This window comes from Lipophrys pholis (assembly GCF_963383615.2).
Source record: "Lipophrys pholis genome assembly, contig: SCAFFOLD_24, whole genome shotgun sequence".
Classification (NCBI taxonomy): domain Eukaryota; kingdom Metazoa; phylum Chordata; class Actinopteri; order Blenniiformes; family Blenniidae; genus Lipophrys; species Lipophrys pholis.
This window is the reverse complement of record NW_028291924.1, coordinates 3,125,271-3,148,578: the sequence shown is the minus strand read 5'-3', so window position 1 is coordinate 3,148,578 and position 23,308 is coordinate 3,125,271.

The following is a 23,308-nucleotide window of genomic DNA, read 5'->3' as shown; positions in this document are numbered from 1 at the left end:
ACTCACCATGAAACAGGAAGTGAAGCACAGCGATGAGTCTCCCTGCAGAAGTCACCTGACACACCTTGAAGCTTCATTTCCACTTTGACTGAATGAAGAAGCTGAAGGCTCGGCGACATCAACACACCAGGGTAGAAAGACGTCAATGTGTAGAGAAGAAACTCCCTGTTGATCAGTTCACATGTCTCCGTATGGCTGTTCATGTTGTTCAAACATTCTACAGTGAAGCTGGACCTCCATCAATACACTTATTTACACTAAAACATTCTACACTTTACTTTCCACATGAATCTTTACTTTGACTTTAATAACGTCCATTCTATTCTAAACTCAGGAAAAACAGGAAGCTAAATGTTCAGAAACATTAACAGTTTATTTACAACTTGGAATGTGAAGAAAACAATAAATCAATTCAACTTAAAAGACATAGAGGTGAGAGGACAGAGGAGAGAAAAGGAGGACAGTCGTGGCCGTGTCCTCTCCTCATCAGCATCACGGGGACGTTCAGAGGCAGAGACGCTTTGACATGCTGCAGCACCTTCACCTCCACCAGCTTCACCTCGGAGAGAACAAACACACACACCTGGAATAAACTGCAAACACAGGAACACACATAATCACATTACAGACAGGGGGAGAGACAGAGGGAGAGACAGAGAGAGAGAGAGAGGGAGACAGAGAGAGAGACAGAGAGAGAGAGAGGGAGACAGAGAGAGAGACAGACAGGGGAGAGACAGAGAGAGAGACATACACACAGAGAGACAGAGGGAGACACAGAGAGAGAAAGGGAGAGACAGAGCGAGACAACCTTCCTGTTCAGCAGCAAAGACCTGCTGAAGGAGAGTTTAAAAACAATAAAAGACACCTCAGTTTCACTTCTCCATCTCATCCAGACCTCAGAGGATCTCAGAGAATCAGTGAACATTGTCATCATTGGTGCCTTTTGTTTTTAAACTGGGACGACCGGGGACGGAGAGGGAGAGAGAGAGGGGGGGGGGGGGGGGGGAGAGGGAGGGAGAGAGAGAGAGAGACACACACAGCAACAGAGTAAAACACTAACACTTTAACACAGTAACACACTAACACAGTAACAGAGTAACATTACCCACTAACAGAGTAACACAGTAACAGAGTAACATTACCCACTAACAGCAGGTGAACATCATAACTTTATACATTGTAGGCCAGTCACAAAGTACTGTAAGTATTTACAGCTCAGTTGTTCAAGTCTTCCCACTGTGTTCATACATAACATGTTGGTGCTGAACATCAGCTGCTATTACAAGTTACTGCTTCCAAATTCTTTACTAACACACCTCTTAATGTTTGACATCAATAAATACCTAACAGCCACGTATGAACACATTAGGAAGAACTGAGGAAGCATGAAGAGAGGCTGGATCGGACAGCCTCTGCTGGGACACGTGATTACACTGTCCAAACCGTCCACACGACCCTACTGTCCACACGACTCTACCGTCCACACGACCCTACCGTCCACACGACCCTACCGTTCACACTACTGTCCACACGACTCTACCATCCACATGAACCTACCGTCCACACCACCCTACCGTCCACACGACTCTACCGTTCACACTACCGTCCACACGACCCTACCGTTCATACTACCGTCCACACGACTCTGCCGTCCACACGACCCTACCGTTCACACTACCGTCCACACGACTCTACCGTTCACACTACCGTCCACACGACCCTACCGTTCACACTACCGTCCACACGACCCTACCGTTCACACTACCGTCCACACGACTCTGCCATCCACATGACCCTACCGTCCACACGACCCTACCGTCCACACGACCCTACCGTCCACACGACTCTACCGTCCACACGACCCTACCGTCCACACGACCGTCCACACGACCCTACCGTTCACACTACCGTCCACACGACCCTACCGTTCACACTGCCGTCCACACGACCCTACCGTTCACACTGCCGTCCACACGACTCTACCGTTCACACTACCGTCCACACGACTCTACCGTTCACACTACCGTCCACACAACCCTACCGTTCACACTACCGTCCACACGACCCTACCGTTCACACTACTGTCCACACGACTCTGCCATCCACATGACCCTACCGTCCACACGACCCTACCGTTCACACTACCGTCCACACGACCCTACCGTTCACACTACCGTCCACACGACCCTACCGTTCACACTACTGTCCACACGACTCTGCCATCCACATGACCGTACCATCCACACGACTCTACCGTCCACACGACCCTACCGTTCACACTACCGTCCACACGACTCTACCGTCCACACAACCCTACCGTTCACACTACCGTCCACACGACCCTACCGTCCACACGACCCTACCGTTCACACTACTGTCCACACGACTCTGCCATCCACACGACCCTACCGTCCACACGATTACACTGACGATAAACCCTAAATCCTGCAGGTTGAACCTGGTCACAATAAATAGCTACAAAATACTGAGATACACAATTCATATAAATAAGTAAAATTCTGTAAAAAATGGAATACATACAAGCCTCACAATAAATATTTAAAAAAATTCTGATATACACTCATAATTCATATAAATAAAAGCGGAGACATAAGATCTGCCTCCTTTGTCAAAGTCTCATGATTCAACAATAAATATTTAAAACATACTGATATACACTCATAATTCATATAAATAAAAGCGGAGACATAACATCTGCCTCCTTTGTCAAAGTCTCATGATTCAACAATAAATATTTAAAACATACTGATATACACTCATAATTCATATAAATAAAAGCGGAGACATAACATCTGCCTCCTTTGTCAAAGTCTCATGATTCAACAATAAATATTTAAAACATACTGATAGACACTCATAATTCATATAAATAAAAGCGGAGACATAAGATCTGCCTCCTTTGTCAAAGTCTCATGATTCAACAATCAATATTTAAAACATACTGATATACACTCATAATTCATATAAATAAAAGCGGAGACATAACATCTGCCTCCTTTGTCAAAGTCTCATGATTCAACAATAAATATTTAAAACATACTGATATACACTCATAATTCATATAAATAAAAGCGGAGACATAACATCTGCCTCCTTTGTCAAAGTCTCATGATTCGACTATAAATCAAACTCCTGATCAAACAAGCCCTCCAGATCCAAGTCCAGCTCACCACCCACAAAGCGTCCGTCTACGTCCTCCACCTGCCCCTGATCATCTCGGTCACTGAAACTACACAGAATTCCTTCGTGGTCGCTGAAGTACGTGGGCATCACTGCACATTCCACATCAAAGCGTCTCGTCTTCACATAAACGTGATCGATCAGAGTTCCCTTCTCTGTCGTCTCTTGTGTCACGTGCTGCTCAAATCCTTTGCTTCCCATGAATTTGCTGATTGAAGACTTCTTTAAAATGTTTTCATTAAAATCTCCCATTATTACAATTGTGTTACTGATGGCGTGGAGCCAATCCAGTAACCCGCCCAGGTTTTGGAGCAATAAAGACTTTGGATAACATGGTGGACGATAAATGACTGCTATCAATATGTCCCATTTGTTACACAGGCACACCAAACACTCCAGATTCAAATCGGGTGCCTGCAGAATGTCCCAGTCCAGATGCTCTAGGGTGTACAAACCCACTCCACCATGTTCTAGACCCTGTAGCTCTAACAATTTGGGGTTGCTGCTGTTGTAACACAAGGCTCGAGGGCGGCTGTGGAAATCATAGCCATCAATTTGGACGGCGTCTGATGAGGACTGTGCAGTGAGCCACGTTTCTGTGACAGCAATACAGGTAGGCTGTAAATGCTGTGTGCAAGACACCAAGTCTACCAGGTGGCGACTTAAATTTTGAACGTTCATTAAATACACAGAGAAACTTTGTGTATCTAATGAAGGCTTTGGCTGCTCTACTAAAAATGGAGGCATGCTGTCCACAGCCTCCTTTATGGCGTCTTTACAATAAATGACCTTCTCTTTAAAATCTCGGATGATCAGTCCGGACAGAGCCCTGACACGACTAAGCGCTACATACGCCTGCCCGGGTGCAAAGACCTTCTTTAAACTCACCACAGCCTGGTCCACCGTCAGCCCCTGGACCTTGTGAACCGTACACGCCCAGGCTAACTTGAGAGGGAACTGACGACGCAGCCCTCCACGCTTGGTGGCCTTCTCCTCCTCCGGATCAATGGCAGTAGAATGTCTGCACTCTACTGATGCGTGTGCACGTTGTTTCCTCCTCCGTGAGCCAATTCTCTCATCATCAAATCTTACATAAACTGTCTGAGGAAACGTCTCTCTCTCTCTAAACTCAATATGAGTGACCGTGCCACACGCTCCATTGACCAGGCCATCTTCCACGTCCACGTTCTTACACAGCATGACGCGCGCGTTCCTCGCCAAACACAAACTCTCAAGTAGGGACGTGTCCGACGCCCGGCTGTGGTGGCCTAATATCAGCTCTAACTTCCCCGTTGTCCTGCTGTTCATGAAGTCCTGGGCTTCAATGGTGATGTAATCAGGACAAGTGTCAAACAGCTGCTGGAGGTTGTGCTCACTTACTTGTGCGTTTGTCGGGAATATATGCAAGGCAGAGCTCTCCTCGCCGGTCTCGCGCGCCTTTAACAGTCTAACGTCGCTCTCTAGCATTGGGGTGGCCTTGGAACGCACTCGCAGCCTGTTGAGTAACTCGGCGAACACGCTGTCCGTCTGCCTGACTACGGTCTGCAGCTCTACCACACTGAAGTTAATCCACAGGTCCACACCAGGCTGACTGCTATACAGAGGCTTCCCTTTAACGGGAGGCAACTGATAGAAGTCTCCTACAGCGATGACGCTAATGTTACCAAACGGGGAAAAGTCTCCAGTCTGCTTGAGCTGCCTCAAGCGGCCATGGACGTATGTCAACATATTGTGATCAACCATACTGATTTCGTCGAGGATTATAATTTGGAGGTGACTCAATTTAGCTCTCAGAGAGTTCACTCTCTCTTCACCCAAAGGGATGTAAGGTAAAGTAGAGTGTATGCCAATACTCAGAGTATGATGGATTGTGGCTGCATTTAAATTGTATGCAGCGATGCCCGTAGGGGCGGCTAACAAAACACAAACATCGTCTGGTTGAGGACAAAGTGTGGACAACAGTCTCCCTGCCTCGTACTGAATAGCTCTGATTAAGTGACTTTTCCCCGTCCCAGCGCCACCCGTCACAAATACCTGCAAAGGCTTTGGGTTCTGACCCATCACCTTCTGCAGACACCACTGCCTAACCTGGTAGAACACGGCCATCTGTGTCTCGTTCAAAGACCTAATCAGAGACAAACCCTCACTGCGAGACAACAAGATGCTCCGGTTCCTCTCCAACTGTGCGACCTGTTTCCCCCCCACGACCAAATCGGGAACGTTCTCTAACGCTTCCACTGGCTGCTCGTCCGCTACCTCCCCCGCCTGCTGCTGCCTTCCCTCCTCTAAACATTCTAGGCGTTCCACTTCCTGTTCAGGACAAAGCGCACCCCAAGCGTCCTCCTCAACCCCCTGGAGGTTCTCGGCTATCTCCTGTGCCTGCTGTAGATCCTCACAGTCAACCTCGAACCTGGCCCTATTCTCATCTACCACCGCCTTAACAGAATGAACGGAGCCGTCGCGAAACCTGACCTCGCCGTCGTTATAGAACTGTTGAAAGAGCTCAAACCCTTCAGGTCTGAGCTCTGACTCAGTTCTATAAGGAAGGAATAACTGCAGCAGACTCTGGAAATGAGCCTCCTCCCGCTTCTCCAGGTTGAAGCGAACATAGCGAACGACCGCAAACTGAGATCGTGTTCTCCTCAAGATGAAGCCCAAATTATTCCTCAACTGGATTCTCTTTTCAGATTTTTCATTCTTGGAGAGAACACGATACTCCGACGCAAACGTGGCGATGCACATGTCTTGGAAAACGTCGCCACCAGGCCTGCTCCTATACCTATCCACTATGCTGGTCATCCACATGTCGTCTGAGCTCAGATCATGTGACGACGCCCTCTGTTTTAACACGCTGAGGGGCAAACTCATCTTCACTATATTGGAACCGGTCGGGATGAAAACTACCTTCCTGGAACACTCCTTCAGATGCATGTTCGTTAGCCTATACACCGCCTCCTGGGCACAAACGTCCCTGTTGTGTAAATATACACTGCCCAGCTTCTTAAGAGCTTCTCTAGCAGAGAGATTTCCTTGTTTGGTTGATTCTTTTTGTGCGTTGCTCAATAAAAGGCCAATTTCTCTCTCTGCTTTCGTAATGTACGATATTATATAGATTATTACGGCGTAGGCGTCGGTGACAAAGCTAAGGTCCATGTTGGCGTTCCAGCACTTTAACAACTTCTTACTATATTGATTAACCCAGACCTCGTCCAGCCCTCTCCTATAGACGACCGTCGTCTTCTTCTCGAGCTTCCTGTAGGCCATTTCCATTATGTCTTGGTTGATCTCCAAAGTCTTGAAAAAGTCCTCAGTGCTAGCGTAATGCTCGTCCTCATCTACTGCCTTCTTAAGGGCTTTCTTAACCTCCTCCATAACCCTCTGAGCTGTGTCTTTAGGCATGCTATTGCCATCCTCAAAACACCTGCAGACTGGCTTGTCTTTTGAATCAGGATCCTTCATGGCCTCCTTCTTCACTTTGTCACACTTGCATTCCTTTTTCTTACAAAGGAATGTCCTCCCAGAAACAGGTTTGGGGAAATTGAAACGACACGTCGTGTTGTTCTTTTTACAAGACTTTGAGTGTCGTTTGGAATGAGTTTGAACCGTTGACACAATGTCCAATAATGTGTCATCGTCTGAGGGTAACTCACATGTGACGTATTGATCTATGAACCGAATTACCTCCTCGTCTGTGTTCTTATGAATTTGGGGAGCACCCTCGATCCAAAACAAACAGTGAATGTGAGGAGACCCGCGCTGCTGAAACTCCACGCGGTAGAAATAATCAATGATTTTGCCAATGGGTTGAGCAGGAGACATGAGAACCTCTTTCAAAAAACAATGCCATCTGTAATCGAACATCCTGGCGGCTGTGACCGGATTACGACGCAGCAACTCGCACCTCTCCGCCCACTCCAAATCCTCCGCCGTCTGCGATCTGCCCTCCTGTTTCAGGATGCTGAGCAGGAGGTTAGACCAGCGCATATCGGCAGGCGAAAAGGAACAAAACCACGACGGAATCCCACACTGACGAAGAGTCGCAAAGACATCTTTCTTAACAGACTGCCAAAACGCCGGCGTTCCTCTAATAGGACGCAGAAACCTATAACCCTCGTCGAATTCTAGGAGCTGCTTCAGAGACCCCTCGTCCTTCAGCATGCTCTGAGTAATCTGACGTGACGCCTGACCTCCTTTCCCCTTACGCAACGCAACGGACACACTGGACACCACCTGCTCGAGTTCAGACATGTATTGACCGAAGAAAATGTACTCGATGTTACGTGCAAAACGACCATCGGCGCTCATGATTCTGTTGTTTAAATAACGCGACAATGTTAACCGATACAAGCGATCGTCGTGGAAGGTCTTCGTACCTAAAGGGAACAACACGGGGAAACATTTGGCTTCGTTTGTCTGGTCAGAAAGCAACCTAACTGGACTGTTCCCCTCTGCAGGCGCAATATTAACTATATCCTCAAAATATTGATCTAATGCTTCCTGACCAATATCAACAGGCATAAGACAAGTGTCCTGAAACATGCAGTGAGTCTGTCTGTCATGTAACATTTCATCTTGTAGTATGTCTGCTGATTCTTCCTCAGCCTGATCATCTTCCTGATGGGTCAACTCTACCTTGACATCAACCTGCTCTTCCTCACTGCCACACTCTGCCTCTTCCTCATCCTGCTGCCTACAAAACTCGTTGACCCACTCTTCATTGAACTCAATATCCTGATAATGGACATTAGTTCTCTTTAAATACGCTAGCGCCTGTCTTACACGTAGAGTATCAACAAACTGATACTCGTAATGTCCCTTGTACGTTAACTTCCGCTTCAACTTCACCTGTAACAGAGACCCTTCCATACTGGACCTCGGCAACACGTTAGTGGTCTGAACGATGTTGGCTGGTACACAGGTGACCGGCCCGTGCACCCCGTTCTGACCCCCCTTAGGCAAAGCCAACAGTTTCATAAAGGGGATGTGTAACGCGACCAGGTGCTGCTCTATGCTGTTTAAACATCCCAGTTCAGGTGGAATGGGATCGACCTTCAGGTTATTGATCCAGCATTCCGCTGGCATCTCACCTTTACCAACCTTACCATGACATGTGTAACAGATCCACAGCTGGCCTCTAGATGGAGCCAGCTGGCAGGGCACAGCACACTCCTCATTACAGGCGTGTAAATAGTCCTCGCTGATGCACCGCTCTGCTACACTAGCCGACGCCTCACGACTACTATAACCCTGCCTGTCACAAACCAGCACCTGGTACCTGAAAAACAGCCTATGGCAACAACAACACACAAAATCTGGTCCGTCTCTAACCTTCTCTAAAAACTGCTCCATCACAAAAGTAAAGTCCTTTGACCGGTCCAGCTTCTCCTTCCTACTCAACCCCACACCACGCTTAACCCTCTGCCTATGGTCTACACTGTCATGATATTTTGTGCTGCTCCTGTCTTTAATCCTCTGCCTATGGTCTACACTGTCATGATATTTTGTTCTGCTCCTGTCTTTAATCCTCTGCCTATGGTCTACACTGTCATGATATTTTGTTCTGCTGCTGTCTTTAATCCTCTGCCTATGGTCTACACTGTCATGATATTTTGTTCTGCTCCTGTCTTTAATCCTCTGCCTATGGTCTACACTGTCATGATATTTTGTTCTGCTCCAGTCTTTTACCCTCTGCCTATGTTCTGCACTGTCATGATATTTTGTTCTGCTCCTGTCTTTAATCCTCTGCCTATGTTCTGCACTGTCATGATATTTTTTTATGCTCATACTTTTAACTTGGTCCTTATGCTTTAAACTGTCTCTGTACTTTTTTCTGCTCAGATCTTTAAGTCTCTGCTTGTATTCTAAACTACCATGGTACTTCTGGTTACTTATTGCTCTCCATTTCTTTACATTATCTCTATGCTGCATGCTTTGTTTATATCTAGCTAAACTCCTCTCTTTAACCTTCTCTCTATGCTGTACACTTTCTTTATATCTAACTGAACTCCTATCTTTAACCTTCTCTCTGTGCTGCACATTCTCTTTATATTTAGCTAAACTCCTCTCTTTAACCTTCTGTCTGTACTTCATGTTTTCTTGGTATCTACTGTACCTCGTCTCAACACTACATTTTAAAGCCTCATCACTAATCTCTACAGTTTTAGCTGAACCTAGAGTCTCGCCCTCCCATCCCTCAACATCTAAGACTCCCTCATGTGTCCCTCTGGACCTGAAGCTGTACCCTGTCACTTCACTAACTTTGCAGTAACCGTAACAACTCTGCAGACCAGGCTCACAAACACACACTACATTCTCAAAATGGCTTCCCTGGATGTTCTCTAAGTAAACGCACTGTCCTGACAAAGTGTGACTGGCGCAGCTGTACTTCAGCCACCCTCCATCTTTAAAAGTAAAAATACTAACGCCTAACCAGTCTGCCGCTACCTGAATCTCCACCTCTGTGGCCCAAGTGCCCACGGATCTCATCCTGGACTGCTGGACGTATTCAGGCACGGAGGAATACTGGGTCCTCAGAATGCCCTGGTACCTAGGAGCATTCCTCTCCAACTCCTTGCACACTGCCAGCCTAATGCGCCGATGGTGCTTCTGTGAGCCACTTACAGCCCGAGCGATGGCTCTGAAGAAGCAGTTCCCATCAGCCACTACCCTCTCGTTCCTACAGGGAGCCCCCAACAAACCAACCCGTGTGGACGTGGGACCACCGACCCTCGCAAAGTCTACTTTCAGGCGACTGCACAAAGCCCTACACACCTCGACGTCAAGAGGACGGAAGACCAGCTCCTCGTTCCTCACCGCACTGACGAACTCGACGTCGGAGTTGACCTCCCTGACGTCGTAACGCCGAGACTTCTTTGACACGCAAGTGCCAGAAGAAACCTTGCGCTTTCTGCCATCGGCAACCCATTCTGACGTTGAACCGCTGCTCACCCCACTGGCAAATGTCTGAACAGAAATGCCAGACAGCGCTGGACTGGCGGCAGCGGCACACTCAGAAATCTCAAGCAGAGTCCTGCCTACAGGTGGTGGAGAAGAAGTCATGTGACTCTCCAGGGAAACACCAGACAGCGCTGGACTGGCAGCGACAGCAACACCACGCTCAGACAAACACGTGCCTGCAGAAACCACAACCGGTGTCCTGCCCTCAAGCTGCCGGGACTCTGGTGGTGGAGGAGAACTCGTCTCGATGACTTGACTCTCCACAGAAACACCAGACAGCGCTGGACTGGCACCCCCACCGAAACTAACGGCACAGAGCTCAAAGAGCTTCTGTCCTGAACTGAGGCGGTCCGCCAAACAACAAATATAATGATGTAGGTCATCAAGACAAGCAAACTGCAGAACCACACTCTTACCCCACCCATCTACCAAGCCGAGGTTGCTGCGTGCGTGACTGTCGACCACAGCGAACCGCCCTGCCTCACTTACGATGGCAGTAGTCGTGCTACACATTGTCAGCAGACATGTGTTGGAGCTAGCGAAGACTTGCTCCAGTCCGTTGCGCAGACTGAACCACACACGTGCGTCGATGAAGTCACCGTCAGTCACGCCTACGTCGCCTGACACAACGACAGGAGTGAGAAGAGGGAACGCCTGGCCATCTATTATCAGCATGTCATGGAAATCCGGGACACCCAGTAGCCCCGAAGGGTGATTAAAGCCGCGGCCGCGCATGTCTGTGTAAACCCTATCACCTAACGCCACAGTGCGATCGAGATCACCGCTGTCCCACGAGAACACGCTGTGCGTCGTGTGTGTGAACAAGCTGACTGCAGCTATGGCCATACACTGCACCCCCCCGTTGTTAAAGCGCATGTCCCCCTGATGAAATGATCCGCGCACGACATTCTGCAGCCTAATCCCCGTCCTCTGGTCAGTCTGTACTGCCACTGCAGCAGAGGCAGACTCCAACCTCCCTGCACCAACCTCAACAACCGACTGGCCTGGCTCTGAACTAACACACACGGAGGGAAGAAAAGGAGACTTAGCTTCGCGCCGCGGAGTCGGGGTTCCATCCTGGACGACGTCCTCCGGCACCGGCACCGCCACCTCCCCGGACTCCTCGGCTGCCGCCCCCCCCTGACACAAAAAAAAAAAAAAGAGAAAAGTTTTACTGCATGAGAAAGCTGAAGGAAAAGGTGGTTGGGGTGCGCTACGTGAGACAGTGTAATCAAACTGGGACCAACCTGCTTCACTGCTGGGCTAGTCTTGGAAGCAGACTCGGTCAGGTGGACAGGTGCAGGTGTTGCCGGCACCTACAGAAGGACAAAAGTTCTTTAGAGCTGTGCACCCATTCATTTCCTCACTCCAACATCAATCTCAAATCTATGGCACGTTAATCACATGTAAACACCAACCTGCCGCTTTTCCCCTGTACGCCTGGTGGCAACACCTTTCGGCCTTCGCACCCCGCGGGGGCTCTGCAGAAAGAGAAACGGCGCTTTACAAACAGCCGTCTTCCCGTTTTGTCATCGACAGTGCATACGTGTTCATTGTGTCTCACCTGGCCTGCTGGTGGCTCAGCAGGACCAGCGGAGCCAGAAGAAGGCGAGACCTTCTCCATGGCGTCCAACATAGCCCCGCTGAACCACACCGGGTTGGACGGGATGGCAGACTGTCGCACCACAGATGTTCCAGCCTTTGAAAAACAGAAAAAGACACACTAAATTGTTTTTTTGTCCCAACGACACTGCACAAACGGCCAATCGCACAACGAGTGGGAGAAACGCATTACCTGGCCCCCGTGTCCAACCGTCTTCCACTCCCAGGGGTCGCTGCGACGGGCCACCGGGACGTGACCCGTCACAACTACCCTGGGAGCCCCCCTGGCCGGCGGCGGCGTCCGGGGAGACACCGGCCGCGCAGGGGGAGGCGGTGCGAGCTGCTGGACCGACGCGTCCCACAGCAGCTGCACCAGGCGCGGCATGCCGTCGGAGTCGCTGAGGTGCACCTTGGGAAACAAGTCAAAGGCGTCAGACATTTCACGACACGTGCGGATTAGACACGGCAGAAGACAAACTCCTCCTCCAACAAAGTGTGCTGTACTTACCCCGTCGGGGCACCACAGCTCCAACCGACGTAGGGGGAAGTGCTGTGCCACAGACACGTAAGGCAGACCTGAAAAACACAAAGTACCAGGGTGTTGGATCTTTTCATGATGCAGTGAAGTGAAGAGGGAGAGAAAAAAAAAAAAAAAAAAAAAAAAAAAAAAAAAAAAAAAAGGGCTGAAATTTTTTTTTTTAAATAAAAAATACAAAATAAAAAAAAAAAGGGCTGTGGAGGTGGTTCACGACGCACACCCTTCATGCATTGTTTGTGTCTGTGTGTATGAAGTATTAACTAGGCTTGATGGCCTTTAAGTAGATATCAGTACTCTGGATCAGCCAGTAACTAAAGGTTTGTACTACATCAGTTTACAATCTAATGAAAACTTTACACTTTCATTTTTCCTCTTAAGAAGTACTCTGCACTGTATTGATGTCATTTTACCATGTCCTCTTGTAAATACATATTTATGTGACTGCATAGGAAAGTCAGCCAGGAGCAGTTCCAGAGAAATGGAAGGTGTAACAGGTCTGAATGGTGATGCGTCGTTGAATTCAAGCTCAGGTGATGGAGTCGTGAGAGCAGTGAAGATGCAGTCAGAAACTTACCCATGCGTGCTGCGACACGGTGGTACTCCTGGTACAGTGACTCTTGGACCCCAGGTTCCACGTTCAAGCGCCAAGGGCTCTCGAACACGAAAACCTGGAAAAACAACATTAAAGTCTTAAATTCATTCATTCTTGATCCTTTCATGAAAACTTTTCACAACACTTCCCCCTAAATGATCACATCAACACCCCCAGGATTGGAAGGGATCAGCCAGAAGAAAAAAAAAGAAAATGTATATTTAACTGCACAAACAGAAAATACAAAATGGCCCTGCTGAAACTAGGAAGGAAGCTGAAGGGAACCAATGTTTTCTTGAATGAGCACCTCTTCAAACACAATTCTGATATAGCCTGGAGCACCACAACTCAAAAAACAGAGAAAAATACAAAACACATGGACTTCAAATTGCAAAATATTCATAAAACTGAACGGGACCCCCGAGGAAGCCAGAGTGATCTGCATACGCAGTGTCACGGAACTAGACAAATACCAATGAATGTCTCTGGATTATACTGCATCATCATGGCATGGACTGGATTAGCAACCAAATGGAGTCATTGATAGACATTAATTCAAAAACCATGTTTTAGTCTGGAGGAACTGAAGCAGAAATAATAGATGTCGTTAACGGGTGTAAGAATAAATCCTCTACAGATTGTTTTGATATAGATATGACACTAGTTAAACAACTTATATATGGTATCATGAAACCATTCACCTACATATGCAACTTATCGTTTCAAACAGGAACATTTCAAAATAAAATGAAGATTGCAAAAGTTATACCAATTCATAAAAATGGGAACAACCACATCTTCACTAACCACAGACCTGTCTCTCTGCTCCCCCACTAACTACAGACCTGTCTCTCTGCTCCCCCACTAACTACAGACCTGTCTCTCTGCTCCCCCACTTTTCTAAAATCTTAGAGAAACTTCAGAACAGTAGAATGGACAATTTCATAGAGAAGCATGAACTCATTAATGGAGGTCAGTTTGGGTTTGGAGCAGCAAGGTCAACCTCAATGGCCATCGTCGATGCAATAGAAGAGATTACCAATAGCTTAGAGGGAAAGAAACATGCGGCTGGAGGATTTATTGACTTGAAAAAAGCATTTGATCCACTTAATCATTCTATATTATTAAAAAAATTAGACAGATATGGCATAAGGGGAGTGGCTTTGAGTTGGATTCAAAGCTATTTAACTGGGAGACAACAGGATGTGAAGCTGGGGGAATTTACATCAGGATATTTGGACATTGGTTGTGGGGTCCCACAGGGATCTGTCTTAGGCCCCAAGTTGTTCAATTTATACATTGACATTTTTAATGTGTCAAAATTATTAAAATTAATTATTTTCGCAGACGACAAACATTTTCTATTCTAATGACAATTATAGTGATTTCTTAACTAATCTAAACTGTGAACTAAGGAAATTAAAAACATGGATGGACATTAACAAATTGTCCCTCAACTTAAACAAAATTAATGTTTTTGGGTAATTATAAAGGAAAAGCAGACCCAGTAATTATAGACGGTGTAGTTTTAGATCCAGTATCAGAAATTAAATTCTTAGGAGTCACCATTGGCAGTAAATTAAGCTGGAAACCACACATAAGTCACATACAAGGTAAAGTCTCCAAAAGCATCTCAATCATTAATAAAGACAAGTTCTTATTAAATTACAATGCATTATTTCTATTATATGGTTCCTTAGTTTTGCCATATCTAAATTATTGTGTAGATGTTTGGGGCAATAACTATAAAAGTTCATTACACCCCCTTGTTATACTCCAAAAACGGGCTGTAAGAATTCTACACAAAGTAGGATATTGTGATCACACTAAGATATTATTTTGGCAGTCTAAAATGTTAAAATTGCATGATTTAGTTGAATTCTCTACTGCCCAACTTCTGTTTAAAGCTAATAAAAATGTGCTACCTGCAAGAATACAAATGCTTTTTGCACGCACAGAAGGGGGATATAACCTGAGGGGGGGGGGGGGGGTAACTTTAAGGTTCAAGCAGTGTCTTCCACTAGGAAATGTATGTGTGTGTCTGTATGTGGAGTTAAACTCTGGAACAAAATGGGAGTAGAGCACAAACAATGTCCAAATATTCATCAGTTCAAATCAAGATATAAAAAACTGGTCAAAATACCAGAAGGAGGAAATGGGTACATGATTACTACTGGGTGTTACAAAGTAATGTATACTTTAAAGGTCAGATCTAGATAATGATGAAGTCTATTGTTATTACTATTATACGATTGCAGTTGTTATTATTGTTATTGGTATCATTAAGGTTGTTATTATTGTAAGAGGATATAACATGTAATTCAGTTAAACAAGAAATAACTAAGTGATTATATTGTATTAGTAATATCTTACATTATCTAATAGACTATATGTCATGGCTGTTTTTGTTGTTTTATTTTCTGTTTCATTTTAACAGTGTTATTGTAGCAGCCACACTATCATTATCATTATTATTTAAGTTTATGAACAGGGGTGGGAGTTAATAAGCTTGTCTTCTTCCCACTCCTTTTCCAGCTAGAGTGTTGATAGTATTTTTTTCTTTTATTCTATTTTTTTCTGGCTTTTTTTGCCTGTGTTGTGTAGCTGGAAATAAATTTGGAAATGAACTGCCCCTTACTTGAAAATGATGAATCTAAAATACTTTGGGGAAAGCTCCACCTTTCACAGTGATTATAGAGCACGCACACAAAAACCCACAATTATTATCTGCAGCAATTCTCTATTCTTTTGCTTCACTTCATCATTAAACGTTGCCGATACCAGTAGACGGATAAAGAATGTCCTCACGACACTCGTCTGGTCCCGAGACACCGACGACAACAGCTGCTAAATAAACACACCTTGGGCCAGAGGCTGCAGACCGTGGTCAGGAGAGCACCGAAGTCCAACGCCGCCTCACCGATCGTCCGGCTCGCCGTGAGGTTGTTGCTCGGGGCCAACACGCACACCAGGTCGGGGGTCCAGGGGAGGGCCGCGTCCATCACCTCGGTCCTCAGCTCGGCGGCAGCGGCTCCTGGAACGGACAGAAAGGAGAAGCTCACCTCTCCCTCCGGCATGGGAACGAACCCATCCACCACGGCCCTCAGGTGCGAATCGCCGATGACGAACACGCTCTGGAAAACAGACCCAATGTTTTACAACACGGACATCAGTCACGGCCCCTAACAACTGCCACCGTCTCTACAGACAAGAAAAACTCATACCTTCTTCTCCGGATCACGGATGCCGGTAACAACCTTGCGGGGCTTCTGGGTAAGCACGGACGCAGGCCACTTCCGCACCCGGTGCCGATACCCGGTACCTCGTCCTGACAAGATCAAGTTGAAAGCACAGAATGTAAAAACAAGACTTACACTTTAAATACCATGTGCATCAGCTCAACATTTGAAAACTCTCCAATACATACCAAGAACGAAGTCCGGGATCGGCGGCTCGGCCCTCCACTCCGTCTTCTCCATACGCTCCTTGAGGGCTCGAGCCAGGCGGTGCGTCTTCCGGCGGGGCATCTACAATTGAATCCAACAACAAAACTCTTTAGTTCAACATCCTCCAGCTAGAAAGAGAAACCAGTGACTGTGACTCCACCATACTCACAAACCGCTGGGATTTACACAAACTTAGAGGCAGTTGATGCTGCAACAGCTGGAAAAAAACTGGGTCTGTGTGTGCGTGTGTGTTAAAGCCACAGAACTCTAAACATCCATCTACATTCACATAAGCACGAGCAGACAATCCTCCTCTCAAGACATCAAACTAACATCTTATTAAATATTTGCTGGCTTACAGACAGCGACATCTGAAAACACACACATCCACGTCCAAAATGAACAAAAACAGGCCAAAAACTCTCATTCTTTCAGCACTAATGATTGAAAAAAATGGAGGAGCTGTGTGAACTTACAAGCCTTTTATAATATTATTAAATCTCTTCAACCAAAACAGCAAAAAACTCATTCTTTTACCACAAATTAACACAGCATTTTTGTTCAGTTTGGACATTGGGGGGGGGGGGGGCTGAGTGACGTCATCAGCCTTCAGCCTTCTTCAGGCGCACATAGAGAAAGTTCCAGAAGGTCACACCCTCACACACACACAATCGCCAGGTGCGGGCACGCGCGCGCACACACACACACACACCCACGCCCACACACACCCTCACACACGCACTCGCCAGGTGCGGGCCGCACCCTCCAACTCCGCATGTGGATGAATACAAGCTTTTAACTTTACATATCTTAAACACAAATGCAGCAGAAACGACAGTTTTTCAAGCTTAAACCATTGAGATTATTTTCATTGATTTTTCCAGCGGTGGGGCGTCAGCTTTACAGGCGCACGCACGCATGCACTCATGCACGTACACACGCACGCATGCCGAGAACCTTCCAGAACTTTCTGCGCCCGTGCACACACACTTTACCTCAGAAAACAATTAACTAAAATGAGTTTAACTCACAAAAACATCACAAACAAGCTTAAATCCTAGTTCAACCACAGATAAGTATTTTTCACATTTAGAACGTTAAACTGACGGAGATGTAGCTCGCTCTGCGGTTCAAATCAGAAACTCACCCTGCTTTCCAAGTCAAAATCCGAAGAAAAAAACTCGAAAAAACGTCCAACGATGAAGTTCACTGTGTGTCTCAGATCTCAAAACCGCAGTGGATTTTGAAAAAATCTCTGACTCACGAGAACGCTCACTGGGACTCTTTAGCTCAGACGAGAGAAAAGAGGCTGATGAAATGGCCGCTCCTGTATTTATAGTGATGACGCTGAACTGGTCTTAACCAATAGGACATCGATGATTTTCGCCGGTTCCGAGCTCTCATTGGCTGCGGGATATGACGCGTTATCGTAGCATCTGGCCGTGGATAGCATTCTTTGGTAGCACGAAAAGTAAAATACAATTAAAACAAACAATCTGGAGCGTCTCCAAACATAAACAGCGCAGAGCCACTTACCCTGGAGATGTACAACGAAACGCCGGGGCTCATCTGTAGTTTAACTTGAAGTGCCAGGTTATATCAGTCACTGAACTCCTGAAGCTAACGTTGATGGCTAGCGCCATTAGCATGTAGCGTCCACAGTCATTTCAGGCCTCAGACACAAAACCTAACGTTACACAAACAGCAGGACTTAGCGGTTGAGCTGCACACCACTAATACTGTAGTTTAACCCAGCGGATTGAACAATGAGGCACATTGATGGAGGTTTAATGGTAGCCTAGCTTCATGCCGACGGTGATGCGTTCAGGTGCATCACGGAAGCCAGGGTCTGATAGACGGTCCTCAGAGGAGAATGTCCTCTCCTCACAATCACACTCAGCAAATACTTTATGACCAGAGATAAAACTCTCAGTGGATGTGTATTTTCATTCACTTGCCTTCGCTTCCTCTCTCTCTCTCTCTCCAGTCCATCCATCGCCCCACCACCAAAGCAGTGTTTAAATCTCGTATTTTTTTTTGGGAACTAAAACACACCCTCACAAAATGTCTGCAGCCACCACAGAATTTTATGTTAAAAGTCCTTATTTGTATTATAGACTGACAGCAGGTCACACAGAGGAGGACCACCACTTATTTCTTTCCACCTAAAGCACTGTGTTTTATACAGGTTTAGTGTGAAGTTCAGGGGAAGTCACTTTATATGAAGAGAGACTGTGTCTTATTGACCAGCTCTTTTCTGTACAATCTATTGAAGTAAAAACATTTGACATATTATAAGTAAAACTTAAATAACCAATATTGAATTTGTTTAATCTTACTTTTATTTGTAGAAGTGATAAAAAGGCCACCTTTCACTGTGTTTTCATACCTGGAACCCACTGGACCAGGTCCACATGTAAAGCCACTACACCTGGAACTCTCCAATCTGGAGCAGATTATCCTACAGAGCTCAAGCATTCCTAAAACCACTCTTTCATATCTGTGAAACCTATTTTTGTGGAAAAGCACATCCTCTGCAGCCTGTCAGCACAGTCTTCCTCTCGTCACGCAGCTGGTTTTTTCTGGGTCCTCACGCTCGTACACGTCCAGCGCTGCTTCCGGGCCCCCGTCCCATTTCAAGAGAAAACCATGAGAACGGATCCTAAAACTCAATAAAACATGAGCTCAAACAGAAATGTCATCACCAAGCTTTTGAAAATGCCCAATAGCGAGGAGGGCGGCCCTCCAGGACCACTGTGAGCAGCCCTGGAAGAGTCGTTCTTTATTGCCACTCTGGAAGCGGTGTTTAGTGCCAACAGCAGTGAAACATGTTCACAACCTCCTCTTCTTACCATGAAACATCAAGAAACACATTTTGAAAGACGTGCTGAAGCTTGAACAAAGCTCAGATACACACACAGTAGATGACTGTTCTTTTCATGTTGGACAGTTAGTTTCATACATTTCTATTTCTATTAAGTTTTCATGATTCACATAAATGTTTGCTATGATGTGGAAGCATTTAGAGCCAATATAGAGACATGACAACCTCTAAAAATACATCTCACATCATCCCGACGTTCCCTTGAGGGGTTAATAAAGTTGCAGTGTGACAACAGCTTTGTAAATGAAACACTTTAATCATGGTCACTTAACATACTTCCAAACATTTCAACATGGATCCCAAATGAAGTCAATGTGTTGTGGAATGCCGTGATGGAAGGAAAGAAATCTCCACACTGCTTGTTGCTGGTCCCAGAGAAGCTTGTGCTGCTGCTGCTGCCTCCCTCACACCTGTGAACTGATGAGCAAAGCATATTCACAATAAAAAACAACACATTTTGTCACTATGTGACTTTCAATACATCAACAGCTCATACAGCAGAGATATTCTGGGATTTAGAAATCTGCAATTGCAAAATGTTCAAATAATCACGTTTCATCTGCAAAATATGAATTAAAATGTTCATCGTGAGCTGTTATATCACATCTAACATGAATTCTCCTCTAATGGTTTTTAGGACCACAAAATACCTGAATGACCTTGAATAAACGGGTAAAACATGCATTCATGATCCTCTCAAGTGGATAAACAATCGGTGGTGATCATCAATATTTGTACAACAGTTTGAGCATCCATTTAGTATCATTGCAATATCAGAAACATGGTTTAATGAGGATAAAGGCATTGTTTTTGAGTTAACGGGTGTAAGAATAAATCCTCTACAGATTGTTTGGATATAGATATGACACTAGTTAAACAACTTATATATGGTATCGTGAAACCATTCACCTACATATGCAACTTATCGTTTCAAACAGGAACATTTCAAAATAAAATGAAGATTGCAAAAGTTATACCAATACATAAAATGGGAACAAACACATCTTCACTAACTACAGACCTGTCTCTCTGCTCCCCCACTTTTCTAAAATCTTAGAGAAACTTCAGAACAGTAGAATGGACAATTTCATAGAGAAGCATGAACTCATTAATGGAGGTCAGTTTGGGTTTGGAGCAGCAAGGTCAACTTCAATGGCCATCGTCGATGCAATAGAAGAGATTACCAATAGCTTAGAGGGAAAGAAACATGCAGCTGGAGGATTTATTGACTTGAAAAAAGTATTTGATACACTTAATCATTCTATATTATTAAAAACATTAGACACGGCAGAAGACAAACTCCTCCTCCAACAAAGTGTGCTGTACTTACCCCGTCGGGGCACCACAGCTCCAACCGACGCAGGGGGAAGTGCTGTGCCACAGAAACGTAAGGCAGACCTGAAAAACACAAAGTACCAGGGTGTTGGATCTTTTCATGATGCAGTGAAGTGAAGAGGGGAAAAAATAAAATAAAAATAAAGGGCTGAAAAACAATTAAAATAAAATAAATAAAGGCAAAAATACAAAATAAAAAAAGGGCTGTGGAGGTGGTTCACGACGCACACCCTTCATGCATTGTTTGTGTGTGTGTGTATGAAGTATTAACTAGGCTTGATGGCCTTTAAGTAGATATCAGTACTCTGGATCAGCCAGTAACTAAAGGTTTGTACTACATCAGTTTACAATCTAATGGAAACTTTACACTTTCATTTTTCCTCTTAAGAAGTACTCTGCACTGTATTGATGTCATTTTACCATGTCCTCTTGTAAATACATATTTATGTGACTGCACAGATATGGCATAAGGGGAGTGGCTTTGAGTTGGATTCAAAGCTATTTAACTGGGAGACAACAGGATGTGAAGATGGGGGAATTTACCTCAAACCAGAGGTTTGTTGTGGTAACTGAGGATACCGTTGGTCATTAAGTACGTTTTAGACGCGGTTCCACCGCACTTTCTGTCGCGGAGCATCGCGGGGGGGGGGGGGGGGGGGGGGGGGGGGGCTCCTAGACAGCCGTATTTCTCATGTCGGGTCCGAAGCATATTACTCCAGTGACCACAGAGACGGTCACTGGCGTACAGCGAGGAACCTGTTTGCTGAAGTCTGCAGCTCACAAATTCCAGGCTAGAAAGAGCACTTGAGATGCATGTTACCCAGTTATTCCATATTTGTTCATGATACTGCACATTTTCATATACTTTACGTTGTAGATCTGTGTCTAGCTGAAAAGTGAATCTGTTATTAATTTAAAATTTCTCCACTATCAATTAAGTAATCAATCTTTATTTGAATAGGCCAACACAACAAGCCATATCTCGGGACACTTTACATGAACATTAACAGGTCTAGGACCTGTTAAGATTAATACAATGTTTTTTTTTTATGGAGAAACTAAACATCAAGACGAGATGAGAAGTCTTATCTCATCTTAACCCACCATGAGTACAGCACTTTGCAGCAGTTAACAAGTTCAGTGTTTTTGCTGGGCCTCTATCCTCATTGGGAGTTACTGAAGTGACATTAATATAACAGGTTGACTGATGAGCATTATCAGCTGACAGATGTGACCACAGAGCCAGTAACTTACAGTCAGGCATTTCTATCACAGGGTTTCTGAAAATAACAGTTGAAATGTACAAATAGGGTGCTGAGTGTGTGTTCATTTACAACTTGAATTTAATGAAAATGCTTGGCTCAAGATCCTTGTTTCATTATTTTGACATATTGAATTGAAATATTTTAGAAAGGAATTTTGTATATACATTTGAAAAACACCATACATTAAAAGTTACAAAAGTCTTAAAAAAGTAATTCTGTTTAGATAAGGTTGTGAATTATATTTGAAAAGAAAAAATATATATGGTGTTGCTGTTTTTTATTCACTGGACAATAACTACAATATTTCCTTTCTACCAGGTGATTCACAGATCTTCACAAGTACACTGGATGGAGGTACGTTCAAACACTATATAGATTATAGTGGCAAAGTGGGCAATAGTTTGATTTAATCAGTTAGCTCATAAAGCAGACAACGTTTGAAATTATGATGATTATGTTTTTTAGCTTTGTGTCAATTCATTATGCATTATACATTAAAATCTTGAAATAGTTCATTTTTTTCTTTGTAATATTTACCAGTAACTTGATTTCTTCTCTTTCCCCTCCTAGACAGACTCAATATGTCTGCCAGACTTGGTGTCATGCTGAAAGAAGAAGTTCCCTGCCATCTGGAATCCTTGTGGAACCAGAGATCATCTTAACCATTGAGGATTCTCTGAGTGTTAAAGGAGTCCGAGCAGCTTTGGGAGCAGTTGTGTTGATTCATCAGAGGATGCAGGTTCATGTTCTGCATCCTCTGACATTATTCTGCGTTCTCCAGGAAGCACTGCTTCCCTTCGTTCTGAGTTTTGTTTGATCTACTTAATAAAATCAAGTTGGATTTACTTAAAAATTTAATTTACTACATTGAAGAAATTTAGTAATTAATACAAAGTTTAGTTTTGCTTAATCTACTTGAAGAAATTATGTTCATTTTATTTGGATTTTATTTTTCATGTAAGAAAATAAGTAAGTAGTTTAAACAAAGAACACTCTTGCTTGATCAACATAAATAAATTATGCAAAAAGTTGCCTTAATTTTTTTAAGTAGATTGAGCACAATCTTTTTATCAGTGCGGTGGGTTATTAATAATTACAGCACAACTTACCTCCTTTTCTGGAAGGAGCGCTCCTGCCCCCCCCCTCACGCTGACTGAGTATCGACCGGAGCAGCGTGGGAGTATTTCAGTCCCCCGTCTCCCTTCACGGTGACTGAGTACCGACCAGAGCAGCGTGTAGTAAACCGGTCCGTCGTCCGCCAGACTGCTGTTTCACTCACCTGGAGACAATGTCTGCGTTTTTCAGAAACCAAGAACTCATCTGTCTCCGCGTGTCCAGCCGAGCCGAAAGCTGTTGTAAACAAACGTCACGTCCGGACACGTTCGCTTTGGCATTACGCAACATCCTGTTACAGCACACGGCACTGCAGACGCCATCTTGGGAGGGTCAATCCTCAAGTCCGATACATGGAATTGTAATGTGGAAGGT